This window comes from Uloborus diversus, chromosome 10, assembly GCF_026930045.1.
Source record: "Uloborus diversus isolate 005 chromosome 10, Udiv.v.3.1, whole genome shotgun sequence".
NCBI lineage: Eukaryota > Metazoa > Arthropoda > Arachnida > Araneae > Uloboridae > Uloborus > Uloborus diversus.
Window position 1 is genome coordinate 98,642,548 of NC_072740.1, and position 26,555 is coordinate 98,669,102.

At 33.6% G+C, this 26,555-nt stretch overlaps 1 protein-coding gene across 1 annotated transcript in view; it reads left to right on the plus strand.

Annotated features, from left to right (window-relative positions):
- The first annotated feature begins 15,740 nt into the window (after window positions 1–15,740).
- The window catches only part of LOC129231878 (protein PBDC1-like), a 203,498-nt gene continuing 192,683 nt past the window's right edge, over window positions 15,741–26,555 (plus strand). Inside the window, exon 1 of the mRNA XM_054866267.1 lies at window positions 15,741–15,766. The gene's annotated coding sequence lies outside the window, so the exon portion shown is untranslated. The remainder of the gene's footprint in view (window positions 15,767–26,555) is intronic.

Here is a 26,555-nt window from a genome sequence, read left to right on the forward strand (position 1 = left end):
GGCCGCAGGCCGCATCATGTAGTTCTTATAAGCAAGAAAAATTCCTCAAGAATTTCTCACAAGAAAACTTATAATTATTCGAATAAATATGCTGAATTTTAAATGTTCAATTATCAAAGTAAGTGTCGGTTTCCCAGCAGTATAGCATAGTTTAAGAAAAATAGAATGTTTGGGAACATTGTGTTGGTTCATTGTCCATTAGTATTTTCTCTTTACACGCATGCTTCATTTGGTTGCAAAATTTGTGACAGAACCGGTAATCAGGCATGGATACAGGAGAGGAGAAAGGTCCCCCTCCTGAAGCATAAAAGGGTGCCCTTCTAAAAGTAGCACCGAGGGCGACCACTAATGTTTACCCCCCAAGCTTTTATAGTAGACCTAAACAATGAAGACATTCTATTTATATATAAAAAAAAAAGCTATACTGATTAGACACTCTCGAAAGCATTTCAAACAACAAATTCTGTGTTCCACAATCGTGGATGCGTGGAAAGAAAGTGGAAAAGCGACAACTCTGAGAGTCAAACATATATGAATGACGAACTAGAATTTTGTAATTTCCCCCCCTTTACGGAAATTTTTTCTAATTATAATCCCAAATGAACTGCCCGATTTCAAATCAGGTAGGAGGACAGGGCTCTTCCCCAGGGTAGCAAATTTAAACGAAGCTCCAAAACGAAGATCAAAAAGGATGCCATGACCTCCTTTACGAGACTAAAGAAGGCTTAAAATTGCATTTCTAGGACTTTAATTTCGGAAAATTTCGCTAGTTGAACCACTGATCTTAAGTCTCTTTTTCCCAATTAAAATTATTTACTATGTCTTTGATTCACCCCTTCCACCTTAACTTAATCAAACATAGCCTAAAAATGTTGGCTCCAAAATCCAAATTGTGTTTTTAGAGGACAGCCCTTCCTACTGTCCTCAAAAATTGCTTAATGACATTTTTCGGATTTCTTTTTCGAAATTTTTGCGATTTACTTTTTGCGATTACTACCAAAGACAGTCTCAATTAGCGTCTTTAGAGAGGCCCCTAATCCCTACCCTTCTCACTTAATTTATTGAAAAACAAAGTAAAGTTGCGTTTTTCAAACATCAGTTTCAAGAACTTTCGGGGAAGGACCCCGGATCCCCCTTTTCTCCAATGCAATATCACTATACCTCAGAATTTCGTTTAGACGGTTCCGTGGAGCCACAGAACCCTTCCTGCCTAAACTAGTCTGAAATTGACTTCAGTTTCAAAAAAACAGTTCGTGCGGGCACACTGAACCCCCGCCCGCTCTTAGTCCCATCGTTATCAAACAATGCCTAAAATACGTTTTTGGGACTTCAGTTTCTAAAAAATTCCGGAGGAGAACTGCTTGGCGTATGTAACTTTCTACCGCACTAGGGCATAACCATCAGTCGTCAAGGTAAGGTGGAAAAAAGTCTATAGTTGTATTTTTCCCCGATATTAATATCGAAGAACATCTGTAAAGATCCGCCGAAGCTTCCCAGTTTCGTTAACGTCACCAAAGATAGTAAATATAAAATAGCGCTTTTAGAAACATCCGCTTGGGAGTCCCAAAACCCTTCCTTCTAAAAAAAATAGCCTGTAATAGATTTTAGTTCTGAAAAATATTTCGGTTCGGAATATTTCCACGTTTCCCCTATTGTTTTCAAATACAACCAAAAATGGGTTTTTGAAACAATGGCGCCAAGAAATTACCGGTGGAAAGCCGCTTGATCCCCTACCGTCACCAAAGACAGCCTAAATTTGCGAACTTCAATTTCGAAAACTTTCGATGGGAGACGATTGAGTCTCCCTCACTCTAGCAACGTCAACAAAGGTTACCCAAAATTGCGTGTTTAAAACTTCAGTTTCGGAAAATTTTCGGGAAGAGCGCCGATCCTTCCTACGCTACGGTCACAAAAATAGCTTCAAACTGATTTAAATTTTGAAAAAAAATTTAGGAAAGAACTCCAACATTACTATCACCTGAAATCTCGAAAAAGTTCCTAAAATTGCGATATTTGGTGTCAATTTCGAAAAATTCTCCATGCACTTTGAATATACCCGACTCTTTTGTCCTTGCAACCGAACACAACCAAAGATTAACTAAAACTATTTTTCATACGCCAATTTCGATAATTTTCTCGGAGCAAATCTCCCCCCCCCCCCCCCCCGTTCTTCCTCTGATGTCACCGGAGACAGATTATAAAATGCATTTTAAGACTCGTAAATTTTGGCATCTATTACTTTCTTTAAAGATATAAATTGTACCTAAGGAGTTTCTTATTATAAAACTTTTCTTCTTTACAAATTCAACATTCTTCTGTTTTTTTTTTTTTCTCTCTTTTTTAAATTATAATTTGGTGCAGAAATTTGAAGAAAGATTTATATAGACGTTTTAAAGATTAGTCAAAATATGCAAATTACTCTTGAGGGGCGGCACATCAGGTCTTTGCACACGGGCGCGCCGACATCCTAGGATCGGCCCTGAATGCTGTATTTCTGGTTTGTTACGCTTATTATCAAATTTATTATCATTCATTTGTATAATAATATTGAAATGTAAAGAGGTTAAACAAACAATACTTTTGCAACCGAAATTTTGAAATAGTAGCTGGAATTCTGTTTTGATTCTCTAAATTTAGAGTTTTGAATTTGTTTTGTAAATCAAGTGCTTTCTTTAGGTTTATGCTTGTTTGTCATGTAAAAATATTGTTTTCAAATCAGACTTATAATAAATTTTTTGGTATTTAAGGCAAGGCTAAAAAATTTAGGTATACATAAAATTATGAAAGATGTATTTAGGTTTGTTTATTGTTATACCTTATTTCAGCATTAAATGAACAGTTCATTTCTGCTTATTCTGTTCCTGTAATTATCCAGAACCCCCCCCCCCCCTCTCAAAAAGAGATTTTTCTCCCCACTTAAACTACAGGACAGAATTTGAATAACTGCAAATAGCTCCAATTTTGGAAGGGATTGGTAGCAACTGTTATCTTAGTCCACTTCTGACTGTCAGTGCACCTGTTCTGTTTCTGACTGAGTTCTGGAAGCATTTTTCAGGATATTAGAACATACGTCGTGTTCATCCATCCATGATATGGGGTAATGAATGGAATAACAATCTATATGAAAAAATCTGAACAAAAAATTCAATTTATTTCAATCAAGGGAGTTTTTTTTCATAAAAAATCACTTCACAAATAGTATAAGAGAAAATAAATTACAAGCATCAGTATATTTTGCCCTGTCTAATCGAAACTCCCTGATTGAGTTGATGGGAATAAAGCCTATAACAAAATTTATTTTCTTTATGTTTATAAGTGACTGAAAATTTTGATTAAACTAATGTTTTGTCCATAAATATTAATTTTAGGAAATGATACTTTGGAGTAAGGAATTTTTAAAAATTTGGTAATAATAACTACATTTTGAACATCTAAATATTTTGACGTTACGTTGCATTTCAGAAAACACAAAGATTAATCTTTGCCTATTTTGTTACTTAAGCAGTTATTGATAATAATAGTTTGTCCCAAAATCTATAAAAACTACAAATCCTGTTTCGGTACCCTGAATTTGAGTTTGATTGCCTAGTTGAGAAAAATGTCTTTGTTTCTTTTTTTTTTCCTCGTGTAAAAATGTTGGAAATTCTGTGTTTGAAATCAAAAAATAAATTGAACATTAGAGACTTTGGTTGTTATTTTGATGTGGTAATGACCTGAAGACTTAGTATGGAATTAATGAGTTTTCTTCATGCTAAGTTGTATTTAAAATATCTGTCAAAATTAAATGTAAACATTGCTTTTCCACAAAAATTGAAAATAAGTACAATTCCTCTACTGGTGCTGTGAATGATTTTTTTCTTTGTAATATTGTTTTGATGTGAAAATATTGTTCAAAATTTAAGTAATAGATGTATGATGCATGTGACAGCAAAGTTGCACTTTTTGAAGATTAGCCCATTAGTGACTGAAGTTTATAATTAAACTAATGTTTTCTTTTTCGGATGAAAATGCTGGAAATTTTGTGTTTTAAATAAAGTTTATAGATACAATAACACCAAAAAATAAATTGAACAGCAGAGATCTATGTTGTTTACAACAACAACAAGATTACAACAATAAGATCATGCTATTGATCTGAAAACTTAGCATGAAATAAATGAGTTTTCCTCATGCTAAATTGTTTTTAGTTTTTGTTTTCTCATAAAAATTCAAAATAAGTACAAGTCCTTTTTTGGTGCTCTGAATTGTTTTAATTTTGTTTCATTAAAAAAATGTCTACTACCTAACTACCTTTCATTCTAGTATTTTTTTGGTATAAAAATGTTGTTGAAAATTTTAAATAATAGATAGTGTACTTTCAAGAAATAAATATAAAACAATGGAGACATCTGTTTCTTATGCATATATTAATTTTAAAAAAAATCTATGTCAAAATACACGCCCCCCCCCCTTAACTTCCCAATTCATTTCTGAATATTTCTATCTGCATCTAGTTTCAAATAAAAATTACCTCTGATTAATATAATTTCGTTTTCAACTAAATACAAATTAATCTATTAATTAGGTGTGTCCACTAAACCATTGAAATATTCAGAGGTTCTTAATTTTTTTTTTTTTTGGAGTGGGGGGGAGCGAGATAGGATCCCCGCAGTGTGGGGTGTCCCAGGTCATAAGGGGTCCAACGGCCTATGAAATTGAAGAAAAAAAAATTGAAAAAAACCTAGCACTAAGACTTATTTAATGTTACAAATATACACTGATGGCCTCTGGGGAGGGGCTATAGAGATTTTGTTGCAGGGAGGCCCAAAATATATAGATCCGGGCCTGGATAGGATACCTTGTTTTAAGCTTCTGCATGTTTCTAGTATTACTCTTTCAAACTTTCCTTTGCATATACATGGGTGCCACCCCCCCACCCCCCGTAGGTGAACGTCCCAGGCATATATTTCCTTTCGGAATTTTTAAGCTAATGCTTAACTTTTCCATTTAAATCAGAAAATTGTATTTTTCTTCCTTTTATAGAAAAAAAATAAATAAGTAATGCTTTTGATATCAATTCAAGAATATTTCGATGTTCCAAAATCTTTATAAAACTTAATTAATGTAGCAAAAACAAGCAATTTTTTATGTTCGTTATTTGTTGCTTATTTATTTATTTTCATTTTCTTAATCAGTTTTTATTCATTCATTTTGAATCAATTCAAACTATAATATAATTTTCGTTTTCTCAGAATCTTTTGATTAATTTAAAATTAATCGTATTAAAGAGAATAAGGTTAAAGAAAAAAATCTGCTTTTAATTCTGCTAACACAGGGCCATTTTGTCTTTTTCTAATGTTTGAATCAAAATCGAGCGTTTCATTTATTGACAGCATGCATTTTCGAATCCGCGTGCTTACATCCTTCAGAACCCGTTTCAGCCACTCTTCCCGCCCCCGCTTGTGACTATTTTTTTTAATGAAACTCGAAAGCGAACAAGGAGCCAATCTTGCAGCTCGGCGGCAACCCTATCTTCCCCTGGAAACCGGTTGCGCTCTCCGAGCGTAGCTGTTGTCGCAACTCTGAAAACTACGTTTTCATATAGGGACTCTATTTTAACTCAGCCATTACATCAGGCCCGGACTGGCTCCTTCTGGGGTGGTTGGTTAGGTACTGGAATAGTGGGGGGGGGGGGCTACGGGGGAAGAAACTGCAAATTGTGATAAAATTATGAAACTCTTCATGCTTGTAGACATTGTATAAACAAAAAATTTAGGAAGGGGAGGCATTCCAAAACCGCCCTGGCGGCCGTTTTTGGTCCAAAACCAAAAACGGCGATTCTTTTTAAATTTTCGTTATTATAATTTTTTTAGTCATTGGTTGTGACATTCCATGGATGGTTATTACATTTTTTACTATTTAAAACTCCACAAAATGTCTAATTTCGGAAATAACTTCACAAAAAGTGGTTTTTAAAAAAATCGATATTTTTAAATTGTGAGTTCCCGCAGTTCCCTGAAGTGAATTCCCCCCCCCCCCCCCCCCCATAACAGAATTACAGGTTTCTGAATTTGAAGATACATTACATTAGTGTTAAATCAAAGTAGGGCTCCAGTTATCCGAACTCTAATTGTCCGAACTGTCCAATTATACGATCATGATGCTCCTCGTTTTTAATGACTGAGCAGGCATAATTCAAACTAAAAATAGTATCAAGACTTGAAGAAAAAAGGGAGAAATTAATTTCAAGACAACATAATTCTAATAGAAATAAATTTAAAGTTGAATTTTAAATTTCTGTTCATTATTATTATTACTATTGTTGCTGTTGTTAGTTCTCCGTCACCCAATTGATCCTCATTAAGCTTTTTCCCATTTTATATTGAAAAAAACATATATAAAAACAAATTCAAGTTTTGGAGCACCGTATTAAAGCTGGTGCTTTTAAAATTAAAGTTCATTAGATCATAGATTTCAACCAACTTTAGTATCTTTACTGAAACTTTGAAGGAGTTGATTTTGTGTGTGTGTGTGTGTGTGCGTGTTTTTTTTTTTTTTTTTTTTCATTTTATTGCTATACATATACTTTGGTAACTATGCTGGATGGTTACCAGTTTTTATTCAAAATCTCTTTCTTTAACCCACAAACCTTCCAGACGTACACAAAGCCTTTGAAAAAAAGGAACGTTTGTTGTGAAAAAGACAATGAACGTGTTTTCTGTCATTGAATCGGAGCATGCTTAGCTAAACAATGCGGTAGTAAAATTAGATGGTGGCGCTATTGGTCTTTCACAGATCCAACTAAGTTAAGAAGATGGATGTTGGCTTGTCTTCAAATTATCGATTTAATTACACAGTTTGCAAAAAGTTACCTCTGCTGAATTAAAGAAACGTTGTATATGAGCAATGAAGAAATGTTAAGTTTCCAAAGCATGTTTTTAACCGACAATGATAATTTTGAATAAAGGTTTCTCTGAAGCAAGCATCAAATTTCTTCAAGGGATATTTCGATAATGGGGAATCTGGCGCTGTCGGCTCATTTTTGGCGTAAATAATTTTATTTTAGTAACCCTGCTGATTTATAGTAACCCTATGTGAATTATCAAAATCTTCCTTTCTTCAGTGCTATTGCTCCATAGTAGGGGTAAACCTAACCTGGAAGCTAGGTGATGCAGTGATTAGGATCTGCTTGGCCTTCACAATGCTATCATTAGGTTTGACTCAACTACTCTGTAGTATTTTTATCGTTATCATCTATGCCGATAACAGATGATCGGGGCTAAGTAAGAAAATACAGGATTGCATCATGAGCAACTTAGATGCTGTGGAATATAAATTAGTTAGGAAAAACGTAATACTTAAATGGTTATAATTAAATTAACTACGCATGATTTACAGAGAGGAAAAAAGAGAAGTTTTTAGTGCCAATCGCTTAAAGTTTAACGCGTGTCAGTAGTTGTTTTTTTTTTAGCATGGAGTATTTTTAAGAAAAAAATATGAAGTTTCGTGATGGTAACTTCCTATTATTTCTGAAATACCTACATTTACACTAAAAAGAATGAAATAAAAAAAATTTGAAAAAAAAAAAAAGAACCGACTTCAAAATTGCTCTAAAAAGTGAAAAATAATTTTATTCTTTAAACACCATCGATAATGCTTTTAAACATAATTTTTGAAGTTGGCGCAAAAACGATAGATAAAATCATTCACAGCCGTAACTCAAATACAACTATAAATTTAACCAGGCCCAGTTTCTTCACTATCACATACATTATGCATTGATGACAGCATATTTGAAAAAGATATAAATGTTTCGTTCGTAGCTTTGGATGCTTTTCTGAAAAAAAATTTGAACGAAGCATGGTTATACTGGATTTTACGTTTTGTTTTTGCGCCAACTTCAAAAATTATGTTTAAAAGCATTATCGATGGTGTTTAAAGAATAAAATTATTTTTCACTTTTTAGAGCAATTTTGAAGTCGGTTCTTTTTTTTTTTTTTTTCAAAATTTTTTTTCAAGAAAGGTCTTGAAGAGAAATAACTAAACATGAGAATCCATTTTTAGAGTCATCGAAAGAATGGGGAAGTTTTCGATTTTTCAATTTTATTTTTATATGATAGAGTAACATGTATGAACATCATAGGTGAAAAAATTTTTGCGATACGATAAGTAGTTTTTTTTTTAATTAATTTTTAAAGTTCAAGCGCATGTGACGTCAGATGGCATAGGAAGTGACGTCCGATAGGAGAGAAACGCTAGCGAACCGGTTCCCATGTCATGGGAGAAATCGAAGAACGTGCATTCGACTTCGAAGATGAAACGTAAAAGGCTTATCTCCTAGCGTTTCTGGAACATTAAACCTCTCATCCTCTCGGAAATATTCGAATATCACCATTGATATTATTTGAGGAAGATTAATTAGATTGTGCTTTAACGAATCCGGCCTCCATAGTGTGTTCAAAAGAATTATTGAATTTCTAAAAAATAAAAATATCAGCGCGCTCAAAATGTCCCTAGCGAAAACAAGGGATCTTCGGCGGAAGGCTGCCCATTCGCGCCCTGTGACGTAGGCTCGTGACGTTTCAGAAGAGCGCACTTTTGCGCGTGGATTTTTAAAAATTCATTAAAAATCAACCACGGTGTTTTAAAATTCGGCGATGGTGAATTTTTTAGTTTTGAGGGTCAATTAACAATATGCAATAGCCAAAGTATGAACATTTAATAGGTTGCAACTTCCCTATTATTCTCATTGGAGACGAATGTAGCAGTAAACGAAGAATATGTGGAGCAACTGATGAAGATTGGGCAAATTGAGGAAAAAGAAACAGTGCAGCAAATTTATAGAGAAAAGAGTTGTGTCTCAAAAGTCACTTTATGTTCACGGGTAGAAAAACAATAACTTTTTAGCATTTCATTTTTCCAGAAAAATCAGTAAGTCTGCTCTTTTACTGAAAAGATTAAAATCCGATACAGATTCGTTTTCAAAGCTTCTCATTATTTGCAATACCTTAAATTTCAACCTAGTTGAATTTCTCCTCCATGAAAATCAACCTCACCCTCCATCAATTTCAATAAATGGAGCTCTTTGAACGGGAAATAAGTCTGGTCAATAACATTCCTGCTCAATGAGTTAAATTATAGTATTCCTACTGATGAAAACAACTCGAGAGAAGAAGAAAACGAGTTAAGATGGGATGATGGAGATGCAAATGATGAATGCTAATTTTAAAATAAGTGCAATGGAGATGCATAGTGACGCCATTGTCTATGATGGTTCTTTCATCATTCACATAAAACGACCTAGGACAGAAAATTTTTCAGTGGAGTATCTGCATTCTTTTCAGAATACAACAAGTAAGACATATAAGTGGAAAAAGAGAAAGATATCATTTCAGAGAAAATGGTTTGCTTTCTAAGAACTGGTTCAGTTTCTACGAAACGCAGATAAGACAGAATTATTTTCCATGATTGCACTAGCTATATGATCTTATGTTTGCTCTTAATGATGTGACGGTGATTTTCATCGAATAAGACATTTCTAGTGCCATAAAATCACGAGGAAGTTAATTTCTGGATCTTCGTTCATGTTTTGCATGCTGCAATAAGAGGACACATGAGCATATTCGTTGGAACTGTTGACGACGATGCTTCCATCAGCTGTTCAAAAAGGGGATAAAGAAGATTTTAGAGCTGGAAAACACTTTCGAGTTACACTAGTCCAAGACTTAGCGTGCATATTCGGTCAGCAAAAATCAGTTGTTCTAAGAGAATTCCACTCATTCTCAGCGGAACTCTCATGGTTACCTCTCTTCTTGCATGTCGGAAAAAAGTGACGATGTGGAAATGATGAAAAGACTATTTTGATGTTATTGGTGTATTTTCACACACACACACACACATATATATATATATATATATATATATATATATATATATATATATATATATATATATATATATATATATATATATATATATATGTATATACATATATATATATATACATATATATATATATATATATATACATATATATATATATATATATATATATATACATCTATATATATAAAAATCTCGTGTCACGATGTTTGTTCGGGGTAAACTCCGAAACTACTGAACCGATTTTTCTCAAATTCCATATCTATGTGTCATTTGGTCCAACTTAAAAGATAGGATAGTTTTTATAATTTTTTATTGCAAATTTCATATTAATTATGCAATAATAGTGTGAATTAATTGTTTAGTTCAAAAAATTCTTAATAGATGGCGGTGTAAGTTAATTAATCGATATAACTCTAACATCGTACTGCTAAAAACACCATGATAAAAAAACTCAGAAATGTTGCTTAGAATTTCCGTATAAAGTTTCGGGATATTACAGGTTATTATTCACTTCCTGAGAAAATCAACTATATTTTTCAAAACGTTTCCTTGAATTGCTAGAAATTGCAGATTTCACACCGTTGTGAAAAATATTTTTCTCCACCAGTATCAAGATTAACTAAACGTATTTAATAGGTGTATCGGTTTCGGAGCGATTACGGTTCGTCCAGATTGACTGAACACCCAATGAGTGCGAAAAGCTATCTGGATCACGAAGCTTTGCAAGAGTTGCAGAGGAGTTGCATTCGAGCTACGTGCTTGAGAGTCTGTCTTCGCGTTGGCAATGCGTGCCTTAATGCTTTGAGAACTTTCTTAGAAAAGCAAGAAGGTTCCAGGCTATTACATTAAACCTGCGTTAGGCTTCTCTGAAGATGCTGGAATTATAACTGCCATTAACCAAGAACACTACTAAATTCTTCAAAAATATTCCAGGTTAATTTCAGGAAGGTTAATGAATTTAAGCGGAAAACAATTATTTTCTTTATTTTGTTCCCTAAGAAATTTTTAATATCATTAATTCTTGCAAAGATACGTTCGCAACAGAAAATTGCAGTGACAATTGCATCGTCAAGCATTGCTGCTATTTTTTTTTAGATGGTAGACGAACAGCACATTCAGCTTAAAAGTTGCCTATTAGATATTCATAACAAACAAAACGCAATGTGTAATATTAAAGAAAAAAAAACGTGGAATGGCTGTAGTGTTGCAAGAGAGTGAAATTATAATTTGGGATAAGTGTACTATGGCTCATGAGTAAAAGCATTCATTCGAAGCACATCATAGGATTGTGCAAGATTTGAACGGCAACGATAAACTTTTAGGTGAAATTGTCTGAATACTGTCTGGGGACTTCCGGCATTACGAGTTAGACATTACCAGTTATTCCGATGAAATCAACGCAAGTTTAAAACAATCGTTTTTATAGCGTAATGTCGAGATAATTCAATTGACCATGAACATGCGAGTATAAATGCAAAATAATCTAATCGCACAAGTATTTTCTAAGCAATTGCTGGGTATTGGAAACGGTGAAATCGAACTGTATCAAAACATACAGTACAACAAATAGCCAGACAATTTCTGCACTGCCGTTGAGACGAAAAGTGAACTAATTGAGAGTCTATTCCCAGATAAATTTATTTTTTTTTTTAAATCATAATTGCCTCTGTAATCGCGCTGGTTTTGCAGCAGTTTTGTTTTCGGTAAACATTCCCGAACAGTCAGGAATATTTGTGGATCGTCAATTGTCGACTGTCAAATACATATCCCGATGCATGTCGCAAATTGTATTTATTGGTCGCAAAAAGTCATTGGGAGTTGACACTTTCTAATGCAGGTTTGATATAAGGAGAAACAGTATTTGTCAACTATTTAAAACAATTTTGACGACATACTATCCAACACAATCATCATTTTTTAAGGAGAAACTATATATCTTTCACGTTTGAAGACGTATTTCATAAAGTTTAACAAACACACAAATGTCCAAATCCAGATTTTACACCAGATGAATATGAAGCTTTAGTTTTAACTGAACGTTTTTGCATTTTAATTTCAAATTTGCCACTTAGTTATTATGATATGCCGTCACTTGATAGTTGAGCCACCGACTTAGTTAACACTGATTTGTAACGTATAACAACAGAGCAATCACGCTGTCTTAGCTACAATTATTGCGAATAATGAGCCATTACTGACGGCTGGAAAAAAAAGCTCCCCATTGATGCTGAACAAGCCTATACATTTGTGGATGAAAACAAAGCAGTAAACATTCCAACTGGATTTTTAAATTCCCTGAATACACGAGAAATCCGACTACACGATTTCCGGTTGAAAATTGGCTCAACAATTTATTCTTTTTCGCGATTTAAACTCACCTAAATTACGCAACGGTACACGTTTCTTCATCAAAAGTCAACAATTTTGACTGGAAAGTTTAAAGGAGAAATGTTTGTGTTGCCACGTAATCAATTAATAGCGTCATAATTTTCAAACACATTTAAAAGGCTTCAATTTTTTATTCGTTTAGCTTTTGCAAAGACCATAAATAGATCTCAAAAATAAACAATGTCTTCTTTCGGTTTGGACTTTAAACATAAATATTTCTCTCATGGGCAACCATATATCGCCTACTCACAAGTGGAAAGTTATCATACTTTTCATATTAGCAAAAGACTGGTTAAGCAAGAACATTGTGCACAACTTAGTGCTTAGACAGTTTTCAGTTTTTGAATAATAGAAACAATAGTTCGAAGTCAATGTTATCTACTTCATTGAAAAAATTTAATTTTTATATGTTTTTAATTTAGTTAGTGTATTTTGTAAAGAAGTTATTGATTACAAACTATAGAGAAAGCTGAGGTGAATAAAATGTAGTGTAGAATCTAAAAGTGTATGGTGGTTTACGCTTAGTTTCTACATTCGGTTATTTTACAATCAGTTTCGATATTTACAATCACTTTCAAGTTATTTTTGCTTTTTTTTTGCAGAAGTCATACTTACAAAATTTACTAAGCGTAAGTATAGTGTTTTTTCCATAGAAAATTTAGTTGGTACTTACTGAATTCAATAAGTACTTTCTTCAGCCTGCAGTGTAAAAAAAAAAAAAAAAAAAAAAATCATCCGAAACGTTACTGAGTAAAAATTTTCGATACTTTCTTGCAGTTCTGGCTAAGCTTTGGCTATGTTTGCATTACTGCTTATAGAAGTTCCTTAATAAATCAGAAAGGTGCTAATCTTTTTTTTAATCCCTTCCTAAGTTCACACTAAAGTTCCAGAAACACGAATAGCTTCAAACGGGAAGATCTTCGAATTTTTTAAGAGGCTTCCGAGATAATTTCAGGAAGGTTATTAACTTTTATCGGAAAACTTTCCGGGTTTTGGCATGACATATTACTGGCAGAAATTGGCCACATCAGCTGCCCATAATTTTCCAGGAACATTTATGAATCGTTTTTACATTGAATCACGCCCATTATCAATCTCATATGTTTTAAAATCGGCTATGCTATTTTAAGCTCTATTAAAAATATTTATTTGATTCTATCAAAATAATGAGTAAAAGTTTATTTTAATCCAACTTCTTTGCCACAGCAACGCGTGGCTGGGTCAGCTAGTATATATATATATATATATATATATATATATATATATATATATATATATATATATATATATATATATATCCTAACCTGAAAAAATGTACACCTAATTAAAAATTTCAAATATCTTAGTAATTCATTAATCTTTGCTACTACTCGTCTGCATGCAACTTGCCGTCCGTAAATGAAGCTGAAGACTGTTTTTCCATCAGCGAACAATGATCAATGGATAACTTACCACCCACAGCTGAAGCCCTGAGGCAAGTTATTTAGTGCTTATCAAGGTGGACATCAGTGGGGCAGTATGTCCAAAAATTTAGCCTTAACTTCAATTTACGATTGGAGTTATACAGTAACTGATGAAAAGCACGTTCTTATTTGTTTGAGTTTGCCCGAAGTTTCAAGTTCTTGCTGAAAGCGAATTTACGTTATGCAAGTGTAAAAAAAAAAAAAAAAATGCTCTCAAATAACTTGTGGGTGCTTCAAAAATGGACTTATCTAAACACCTATGTGTAAATACTGCAATGGAAAATGTTATGTACTTGTGTAAATTACTTGTAAATTCAAACGTTTTAAATTGGCTTCTATATAATCGTTGTATGCATCACTTAATAAGATTTGTATTGCAATTTAGTTGTAGTTTTTGTAACAGTGAATCATATTTCAATAAATAACAACTTTACTAATAGTAAAAATATTACTAGCTTTATTAACGTAGCTCTAAACTTCTTATTGTAGTAATTAAATATTTCTTCCTCTTACATCGTTTAAAAGATAGAACAAACGTCTCAAATCGTCTAATGAGAAAAAACTTGAAACTTGTTTTAAAGCGTTTAATAATAATAAAGATTCTGTAAAAAACAACGTCCGTGCCCCCTCCCCCTTATTTCAAGTGCACATATGACTGATAAAACTACAGAATGTGAGTGAAACCTCCAAAAAATTGCTTACTTCATTTCCAAGTGTTTGAAGGTTTTTTTTTTTTTTTTTTTTTCCACCGATAATGAAAATTGATTTCGTTTTAACTAATCAAAGTGCTGTATTTATTCTTAAACAGCAATTCAAATGTTTGTTTCAAGTTTTGAAAAATTACTAGCTTTGTTTATGGTTTTTAATTTCTAGTTTTATTCGAGTTTTGTAATCAATTTTTAATAGTAAACTTTAAAACATAGGTTCGGATTTTCTAATGTTTCGGATTTCTGGGGTTCAGATTATTGGGTTCTATTGTAAATGAATTGATTTTCCTTAACAAAGTGCTTTAAAATGCATAAAAAAAACCTTTCTCAAACGACACCTCAAGAAATGTTAACAACCTTGATTAGTTAACGTTTTGTTTAAAAAATCAAAATTTTAAAATTAATTTTAAAATTAGGAGGTTTAGAGATATTTTGATGCTTTTTTACGCTTTAGTAAGCATAATAGAACTCCCAAAAGAAGATTCAGTGGGTATTTTTCAAAAAATAAAAAAGAAAAGTAGTTTTGGATTTTTGACCAAAAATGGCTGCCAGGAGAGTTTGGGGGGGAGATTTTGAATTGCCTCCCCTTCCAAAAATGTTTGTTAGTACATTGTCTACATGCATGCCAAGTTTCATGATTTTATCACAAAATGCAGTTTCCGGCTATATTTTCTACCATAGCCCCTCTACTAAAAGGGACCCCCTAAGGATGGGGTCCGGGGACCCTCTCCCCGAAAATGTTAGAAAATTATTTGCTAAAAAACTACCTTTCTTTTTTTTTTTTTGACTATAGTTACAATTTTACGTTAAAATTAATGTGTCTTTTTTTTCTTGACCTTATCGTCCACAACTCCAAGTCATGGAGCTATGCTCATAGCTCCATGCTCCAAGTCAGAAAAGCGAAGTCCGACGTGCAATGATTGGCTATTGATGTCACATGCTTTTGTTTCTATGGTGACAATAAACCTTCCAAAATCAGGGGAAAGGTAGCCATCTTTGTGTCTTGTCTACGGCACTGAATTTGATGAAGTAAATTTCAAAGTTCAATTTCGAAATTGAACAAAGCTACGTAAATCATTGATAATCGCTCGAAACAAATGAGCCTCTTTTTTATGAAGGACCATCATGCACTGGGAAAAAAAAGCGATTTTAAACATGCTAGGAACTGCAGCGCAGCAAATACGAATTAGCTGGGTAATTCTTATCGGCAGGATCATTTCTGTATGTTCTGTCATAAAAATTATCTTGCTGGCAAAAAGAAGATATTATAATTTATTCTTGCTTATGGAGGCAATGAGAAGATTTACTAGATTTTCAATTTTACACTTAAAACCTTCTTTTCAAGTAAGTATCATTGTGATTGCTTATCATACAAATACTTTGTGATATTACTTACACCTAGTATGTAATAAAAATTAAGACAATATTGTTTTCATTAGTAGCTAAAAGTGTTTAAACAATGTTTTATGCAATATTGTAATAGCATCATTTCATAACAAATGAAATCTTTAAATAATTATCAACCAAAAATGTTGTAAAGTCACTTGTTTCTTAGCAACTTCCAAGTATAGGTACATATTCTCAATTATGGGACTGCTTATAGTTCAACGGATTCTTTTAAATTTACTGTGTTTTATTCTTGGGCATAATTGTATACGTAACTTGTTATGGGACATAATATTATGTACTAGTTATTGTAAAAAAAATATTCACGACAAATTGTTATGTGCTGAAACAGTTCATGATTTGGCTGGGCTGAAGCTCTGTTCCACTCCTATTTTAAATCATTACTCAATTGTACTTAATGTTGAAATAACAACAAATTTTGGCAAAATATTCAGTATTCAGCTGAAGATAAGAATAGAATTTTAACTGAATGTTCGGCGTTCAGTGCATCCCTAGTTTTCGGTTTATGCAGTCTTCTAAAAAATATATAAAGTTTATGAAAAAAAAAAAAGACACAGGTATAAATTTTACATTAAATGATAATGATAAAATTAAATACAATGTGTGCAAGTTAATTACAACTTTTTTATTTAATTTCCTGATAAATATTTTCCATGAGCATTCAACAAGAGTTGAAAAGAAAGTTATTATTCATTAGTTGGCTTCATAATAAGAATATTAAATGCAAAAATTTTGTTCGATATCTTTTTTTCCAAAGTTACATCAACAATGAAAAAGGATAGGCATTACTTGCGAGCGCCAAACTAGAGTGAAAGGTGGGTGAACGAAAGGAAAACAATCTCAATGCATGTTAAGCATGTTCATTTTAAGCTATATTTATCTGATACTTTTCTGTTTATATACAGGAGGGGGTATCTTCAAGAGGTTTTTTCCCTTGCCATCATTGAATAAAAAATGACCATAAACATCTTTTATCTGACTAAAATTTCAATGTTTAAAATAGTTTCCTCTCACATCCTTCACAATTAAACCTCTGGTTTTGCTAATCAACTTTAGCTGAGGGTGAAAGATTTATCTTCGTGTTTGTTGTTTCTATATTCAATTCCTTTGGTGTTTGCAAGTAGCGGGAGTCCAAAAAAAAAAAAAAAAAAAGTTGCATTTATATATTTATCAATACATGCGGCTACCTTAGCCTGCCCTTGTGCCTGAAGTTGAATGTGGCCGCTTCCAATGGTAATACACTAAAAAAAAAAAAAAAAAAATGAATTTTGACATCTTGAATTCAAATTATGTTTTTCGCAATCACGAGTGTGTTATGTGTATGTAGGCGTGTGTGTTTGTGTCCAGGCATGAGTGTGGGTATGTGTTTGTATGTAAGTGTCTGTGTGCAGGCATGAGTGTATGGGTGTGTGTGTATGTGTTTTTGTGTATGCGTATGTGTGCATGCATGAGTGTGTGTGGTGTCTGTGTGCAGGCATAAGTGTGTGGATATTTGTGTGTATGTGTGCAGGCACATGTATATGTATGCGTGTGTGTGTGTGTGTGGGATATGGACGCAATCTGGAGACGGTTTTTGCTAGGGGAGCAGCATCGTGAGGAGCTAGTCCACGGTGATGCTGCAGAGGGTGCTGGTGGGAAAATAAAATCATAGGACATCAAACAGTCAAATGAAAGCAATAAGCAATCATGATTGCTCAAAAAAACCCATAAAGATACACTTCTGAACATTTTATAGTGCAGACTGCGTCATGACCCCCCAGTAACTTCCCATCCATAGTCACTTCTTTGACCACCAGACAAGACGGTCGGTAAAACTAGCATTTGTAAAAACCCCAACTGGATTTTTAAAGGAGCACCTGGATTTTTTCAGGTAACTTTTAAATTTTGGTTTTTTTCAAAATTTAAACTGATTATTTTTCAATTAAATAATGGAAAAAAAGTTAAATAAACAATAAAAGTAAAATCTATATATCTAAACAAAATATGATGTATGTTTGTTTTTGTGTGTGCTATGTCCTTTATACAAATCCACAATTAGGGCCAGATTTTTGCCAAATTTGTCACAAAGGGCCTTTGATACTTGAGAATCTACATGAGGGGTTTCACCCCACGGTGGACAACCATGGGAAGGGGGGTTCCTTACACAAATACAGTTTATCAAATCTTGTACAGAGGCAGTGGCGTAGCTACACTTTTTGCCACCCGGGACAATTCCTCAATTTGCCGCCCTTTGGTAGAGAAACAGTTAAAAGTATTTAAAGGAAAAATAAGAACTTAATTACGAAGAAAAATACGGAATATGCTCTATTCAGAAAAAATTTCTAAATTAGCCCTAAGAATGCATTTTAAACTTTGGTGACACCAGGCATCAGGAGCTTAGAGGCCGCAGCTCTGCACAGGAAATTTTCCTAATTTAAAGATCTAGGTATGCAATTTTACGATTTCTTTGGTCTTGTCAAAGGGGGCAATGACATCCTTTTGGATCCGTGCCGCTTTCCTAGATCCAATGCTGCTATATTACAGAATTTGGATGGTTTTCTTTTTCACTGATACAGGGTGATAAGATTAATGAGCCCTATAAGTTCGATTAACCATACTGATTCATGAGAAGGAAAAGTTGTGTATCGAAAATCATTACTTTTCATGTGAATGTGAAAGGTTTACTTAGACATCAATTCACTAATTAAAAACCTTCTACTTAAATGAATGTCTCAGTTTGAAACTCACTGTTTATAGGAATTTTGCTGATATAAAGCAGTTAGATTAGTCGCAGCTATTATTTCAGTTGTGAGTAAGTACTTTTATAAGATAAACATAAAATTAATTCTGGTCTGAATAAAAGTTTTGTAATAAGTGACCAATTAAAGCAATTTCTGAAACAGATAATGCTACCCTAAAGATGAGCAATCAATTGCCCACCATTTCAGACCTCTTTTCTTACTCTTGTTGTAACTTTCTTCAAAAAATAGTTTTTTTTTTAATAAGGTAGTTTCCGAGTAACTTTTTTAAAATCAAGTGTTAGTTTCATATTATAACGAAAAGTTTTTTTTTGCCTCCAGTAATTGATCAAAAGCATGATTTCCCTATTGGGAAACGTTGAACTTTTTTCACATCAAGAGCTTGAAATTGCCACCCCCCCAGCAAAATGCTGCCCGGGGCGGACCGACCCCTCCACCCCACCTTAGCTACGCCACTGTGCAGAGGTCGCGTAATTCTTAGGAATACACATAGGAGGGTATTCGTCTACCTATGGGGAGAACGCCCCATAAGGGGTTTTCCTTATACAGCTCCATAACTTACAACAGATCTTTGCAAAATTTGGCGTCTTTTTGAGATTTTTAATTTGTGGTAATTCCACTGCTTCGTGTTATCATACATAAAAAAATACAGTTTGCTCATTTGTATATTATTTAGATGTGCGTAACATTTACTGTCTGGCCAAGGATTGTATGGAAAGACAAACATCCGTTTTACAGCCGGAAATGGAAGAATCTATTATTTTTTACCGATGCCAGCTTTTGCAGAAGCAGAGTCTCCTTCAAATGAGCGGAATATGGGCATCAAATTTTTACTTTTCCCCCTTATTCACATAGATTCGTCTTATCTGGACGTATAAAAATTCCATGCAATCCGTGGTTGGACAGTATGTACTGTGGACAATAATTTAGGTTAACTTTTTAGTTCTGAAAAGTAATGACTTGACCATAATTATTCAATACCCCTCCCCCCTCTCTTTATTTCTTTTACTATTTGTGTATTAAAAAAAAACTTTGGAAGGACTATATATTTGTTTTAGATATTAAATTCAATGCCTCTTGTAACGGTTCCGTATTCTTGTAACGGCTGCATATTAGCCATTTCCCATTTTTCAAAAAAGTACTTATCAGACTAAAGTAAGCAATAATTATTTCAATCTAATTCTAAGATTTTTTTTAAAAATTGTTAAGGGAAAATGCTTTGATTAACTGAAACTGGCCATCTTTTTTTAACAACAGCTCAATGCAAGGTTTCCAAGAGAAAAAGTCATAATTCAAAAGTCAATTCCGATCACCACTCCCTTATATCCACCCTTACTCGAAACAACTTCGAGATGAAGAAATAACTCCTACTCAAAGGTAAAAACGTACACTGTGTTCCAAAATGAAATATATATACATTGCTTTCGAATTGATACATCAAAATAAATGCCCAGGGACGTGGCGAGCCTCGCAACTTTGGGGAGGGGGGGGGTGCAGAATTCTCAAATTGCCGACTCCAATTAGAGACAAAATTTGCCGACTTCTGAAAATCAGCTATATATATATATATCTTATATATATAAAAATCTCGTGTCACGATGTTTGTTCGGGGTAAACTCCGAAACTACTGAACCGATTTTTATCAAATTTCATACCTATCTGTAATTTGATCCAACTTAAAAGATAGGATAGTTTTTATAATTTTTAATTGCAAATAAAATGTTAATTACACATTAATAGTGTGTATTAATTGTTTAGTTCTGAAAATTCTTAATAGATGGCGGTGTAAGTTAATTAATCGATATAACTCTAACATCGTTTGACCTACTGCTAAAAACACTATAATGAAAAAAACCCTCCGAAACGTTGCTTATTGTTTCCATATAACGTTTCGGGATTTTACAGGTTTTTATTCACTTTCTGAGGAAGTCAGTTATCTATGTCAAAAAGTTTCCTGAAATGCTACAAATTGCAGATTTCACACCGTTGTGAAAAATATTTTTGTCCACCGGTATCAAGATTAACTGAACGTATTTATTTGGTGTATCGGTTTCAGCTCGATGACGGTTAGTCGAGATTGACTCAGCTCCCAGTGAGAGCGGTCAGTCGAGACTGACTCAGCTCCCAATGAGAGCGAGACGATGCCTGAATCAAGAAGCTATGCAGGAAGTTGCATATGAGTTACATTCGAGCCAGCCCTAACTTTAGAATCTAGCTTAGCAATGATTGCATTAATGCTTCGAGATCTTAGTTGGGAAAGCAGGAAGGGGTTCCAGATTATTATATTAAACCAACGTTAGGCTTCTCTGAAGTTGCCAGAATCATAACTGTTTTTAACCAGGAAGACTACTGAATTCTTCAAAAATATTCCAGGATAATTTCTGGAAGGTTACTGAATTTAAGCGGAAAACATTAATTTTCTTTCTTTGTTCCGCCAGGAGATTTTTAATAACATTAACTCTTGCAAATATACTCTCGCAACAGAAAATTTCAGTGACAATTGCATCGTCAGGCATTGCTGCTACTTTTTTTTAGATGGTAGACGAACATCACATACAGCTTTAAAGTTGCCTATTAGATATTTATAACAAACCAAACGCAATGTGTAATGTAACATTAAAGAAAAAACGCGGAATGGCTGTAGTGTTGCAATGCAATTATAGTTTGGGATAAGTGTACTATGGCTCATGAGCAAAAAGCATTCATTCGAAGCACATCAAAGGATTATGTAAGATTTGAAAGGCAACGATAAACTTTTAGTACTATTGCCTGAATACTGTTTGGGGACTTCCGGCAGACAATACCAGTTATTCCGATGAAATCAACGGATGCTTAAAACAATCGTTTTTATAGCGTAATGTCGAGATGATGCGATTGACCAAGAACATGCGAGTTCAAATGCAAAATTAGGTATTCGCACAAGTATTTTCTAATCGATTTCTGGGTATTGCAAACATTGAAACTGAAATATATCAAAATACACAGTACATCAATTAGCCCGAAAAGTTCTGCACTGCAATTGAGACGAAAAATGAACTCATTAAGAGTGTATTCCCGAATATTTTTTTTTTATTTATTATGACCGCTTCTGTAGTCACGCTATTTTGGCAGCAAAAAAGTTAATGTAGACACAATTAACTTTTAAATGCAACAGCTGTTGCCCGGTAATTTGAAAAAAATTAAATCAATCGATAAAATTGCTGATTAGAACAAATCAGTAAAGTTTCCAACTGAATTTTAAATCATCTGGACATACCAGGAATGACACTACACAATTTCCAGTTGAAAATTATTTCACGAATTAATATTCTCCATAATTTAAACCCACCTAGGTTTTTACAAATATACACGTATATTTGTCAAAAGGGTCACCGGAAATGTTCTTGAAGCAGCAATTTTATTGTAAAAGTTTAAAGGAGGAATTATCCTGCTGCCATGCATTCCATTAATATCGTCAGAATCTCCAATACAGCTTAGAAGGCTTCATATTTCGCTTTGCTTAGCCTTCGCGATAACCATAAATAGATCTCAAGGCCAAACAATGGCGGTTTGAACTAGGAAAATAGGTGTTTCTCCCATGGGTACAACTACATGTAACATGCTCATGTGTGGAAAAACCATCACATCTGTTCGTCTTAGCAAAAGAAAGATTAACCAAAAATATTGTAAACAAATTAGTACAAAGATAATTTTCAATTTTAATAATTTAAAATAATCGAAACAATAGTTCGAAATAAATGTTATATACCTTATTCATAAAATTCCACTTTTATAGCTTATCAATTTATGTATAAACTGTGCATACAAAACCTGTATATTGGTTAATGCTTAATTTCAACATTCTGATACTTTACTTACCACGTTCAAGTTATTTTGCACCTTTGGACGATGTAAGTACACTGCAAAAGATTTCCGAAACGTATCTGAGTATTTCCGTGTAACGTTTCAGGATTTCAGTGGTTTTTATACACTTTCCAGAAATATCAAGTGTTATTGTCAAAAAGTTCTCTGAATTGCTACACGTTGCAAGAATGCAATTTTCTCACTGTTGTGAAAAATATTTCTAGCTTCCAGTTCAAAGATTAACTGATCGTATTTATAAAGTGTATGGGCTTCAATTTGATTATGGTCTGTCCAAGCTGATCAAGTGCCGATAGGGAGTAAATAGGCATGGACGACGTTGTTTCGCAAGAATTGCAAGCGAGTATAATGCTCGATACTTTCTTGCAATTCTTGCTTGACTTCGGCCATGTTTGCAGTAATGCTGATGGAACTTTCAAATTAAATCAGGAAGGTGCCGAACGATTATACCTACCTAAGTTTTCTCTGATTTTCCAGAAACATGACTGGCTTTAAACGGAAAGATGTCTGAATTTTTTACGCGGCTTCAGGAATAATTTCAGGAATATTACTTAATTTTACCGGAAAAAATTCCTGATTTTTATAAGGTATCTTAATGGTAGAAATTGGGTATATCAGCTGCCCGTTATTTTCTAGGAACGTAGATAGTAATGGTTTTACTATAGAAAATTTAGTTAGTTCCTACTTCGGGCAAACACGACCATTCTCATTTCCCAGTGATTTAAAATCAACGGAACTTTTTCCAGCTTTGTTAAAAATATTAATTTGATCGTACAAAAATAATTTCCATTCTCCGTCACAGCAACGCGTGGCTGGGTCAGCTAGTATATATATATATATATATATATATATATATATATATATATATATATATATATATATACACACACACACACACACACACATTAACATAGGCAGATTTTTTCCTGGACAATTCAAAAAAAATTGAACAAAATTAAGCTTCACAGCACAGTTCAATAGGCGCCATAGACAGCAGTCTGATACTGGTAGTAGATATATTATTATTAATAGAAAATTTGGTTCAAATTTTCATTCCTCAAATGGTGCTCAAATTTTCCATTACATGTTCTGAAAGTGACTGGAGTTAGTTACATGTCAACTTCATCTATATCCTACGTTACTTCAGTCCCGTTCGTTATAAATATCTTTTTAGTTTTTTGATGCAATGATTTCATATACTCTAATAATAATAATACAGAAAAACTCTGTCTACAAAAATACTGTTGGGACCTAAAAAAAATATTGTTGTAGACAGGTTATCGTTTTAGACAATGTGATTATTTATGCTTCCATTTTACTGGGACCAAGGAAAATATCGTTATAGACAGGTTTATTGCTATAGATAGTATTGTTATAGACAGGTTTCACTGTATGTTCAAAATAAAGGCAGGGGTAGGAGAGGGAGGCGTGATTGAGGGAGACAGTGCTCATAAGGGGCTCAGAGCAAGAAAGGTTGAGAACCAATGAAATGAGTGAAGTAGTGAATGAGAGCTTCGAGTTGTAATCAAAGAGCAATCTAGATGGTTACTTTGTAGTTCCAGGGAGTGGTGAACGATAGATATTATGTATTGAATGATGTAAATCTTCATATTTTCAATTTCAACTTTACCATATATTCTTTTGAACTTTTTTTTGAAGAAAAGAACCATAGTTTACCTTAGTTATTAAAAATTGGTATGATAAAGTGTTGACTTCACGGAATGTACATGTACACAGCACCAAGTGTATAGTATTAAAAAAAAATGTCAAACAGATCGTAAAACTCTGTCTGACGTGGGCCTGTGTCGAGGAGACCTCAAAGCATCTTTAGTCTTGAAATTTCGTACAAAATTACTTCGAGCCCCAGGGGTACAAACCTCTTTTTTTTTTTTAATTTCAAACTAGCTTTTTTTATTTCATTTTTTAAGATCAAATTTTACATAAGTTGCCTTTGAAGGGATGAAAAGTTTCTTGCACCTATTAATGTCCTATTTCATTTAAAAGAACTTTTTTTTCTGCATAAAAGGTATCTTGTTCCAATTTTTCCAGCGAACTATTTCTAGAGACCACGAGTTTGAAAACGACTTTTGAAACTTAAAAAAAGGCCGTTTTCCTATGTAAAAGATGCCCTTGAGCTGTGAAATTTCGTACATTTCAGTTTGTACTGAATGGGATTTTTTATTCTTCTGCATAGAACAAATTGTTGTTTTGAACATAATACTGAACCAGCATCCAACACATCTAGGGTTCTCAACTTTTCACATTCCCCCTTTGAACACTAATGTGAGATCACCCCCACCCCTGGGATGTGGTAAATACAAGTAGTACAATCGGAAAATCGCAGCTTGAAACTGAAGCTGAATAGAATAACTGAAGCACTGAAGCTACTCGTAGTAATTACATGAAAATACAAATAAGTTTGTGCACAAAATTTAACATTGCGACACATCCACATTATTTTAAACGTATCAATGTAACAACACATGAAAGAAATGAATTACATACATATTAACTTGAGATAATCTAGGATCAAAGTGATTCTAGATTATCTCAGAAGTTTCACACCACACATCAGATACAGAAGTTTTAGTTCAGAACATCAGTGGGAGGGCTCAGCCACTACTTTGTTTTTTAATATTAGGTTGTAACTGTGGCAAAGCGCTCCTCAAGTTACTTGTAATGCCTTACTCAATATTTTGGTTTCCCTTTATGTTTGTTTTTGCTGAAATTTAGATTCAAAGAGATATGTGGGTGAAATCTATACTACATGTCCTAAAAAAGCGATAATAATGAGAATATTTAAAATAAGACCACAAAAATGTGACAGAGAACATTATAATTGAACTCTCTCTGTGTTCTCTCCCTCTCTCTCTCTCTCTCTTAACATTCAGGCTTATCTTAAAATTCTACGAGCGCAGCGAGCTCGGAACGTGAAGTAATCCGAATGAAACTGATGCAGGTTGGTCAATTTATCAAGTCACAATAGTTTTCAAAAGGTCAAATTAAATACAGCAATCAGAAAATGTATAAGAATAAAATTTAAAGTTATTGAAAAAAAATCGAAATGCAATTCCCTTCCCGCTGCAAAGACTTCAACGGCTGAGTAAAAAATTAAAAACAATTAAATGAAATAAGTTAAATACGCTGCTCTTAACTCAAAACCTCATGAAAATATTTATATTGAGTACGAATACGATTTAATGAATTATACATCATGTGATTCACAATATATACATTATGATTATGAAACAGTGCATAAATTATCCTACAGCTTATTGGCTTTGATTCGCGTTAACATTACTGCAACAAGTCAGTCAGATGTTTTAAAATGTCAAACTACAGTAGACCCTCGTTTTACGCAGGAGTTACGTTCTACGGAAATGCCGCATAAATCGAAACCGCGTCAATTGAGACCGAAAGGGTGCTCTTCACTGAGAGTCGAAAAGATTCGGATCTAATGTTAACCTACGGGGGGGGGGGGGGGGGGGGGGGGAGTTGGAGCTTGTTTTACGAATTCCTGTGAAGTTTTCGGATCAATTTTTTTTTCTGAGTATTTTTCAAGATTATGTCTGTGTATTTTAGTTTTTACTTTTTTGATGTGTCCATTCTCCGATTTTTTAAAATTCTAGAAAAAATGAATTTCTTCGAAAACGAGGTGCTGTGGTACATTTCGCTCTGTAAAACATCTGCAACTCGGGCTATCGAAATTTTAAGAACGCCCTGACACGCAAAATATTTCTAGCTCTCTTTTGAGATCTTGTTTGAAATAATGCGACCATTTTTTAAACAAATATCGGGTTCTAACTATTGAAAAAAAATTTCAAAATACGTTCATTTTTTGCATTCGCCCCGCCTCCAACCACTTCACTGATGAACACTGCTTTCGTTTAAAGAAAAAGCCCATTTTCAAGCGAGATCATTTTTCTTCCCCACTGAAGAGCAGCCTTAAAATAGGGATTTGGTTCTGTAGATAGCAAAATACTTCATTCTAGTGATGACTAATTGTATAATAAGCTTAATGTGTACTTATATCGACTTTTATGCACAACATGCATAAAGAAAACAAATTTCGTGTTCTGTTTATAAAGAGGAACTGGTTATGATAGTCTTTTGGCAGTCACCAAGAA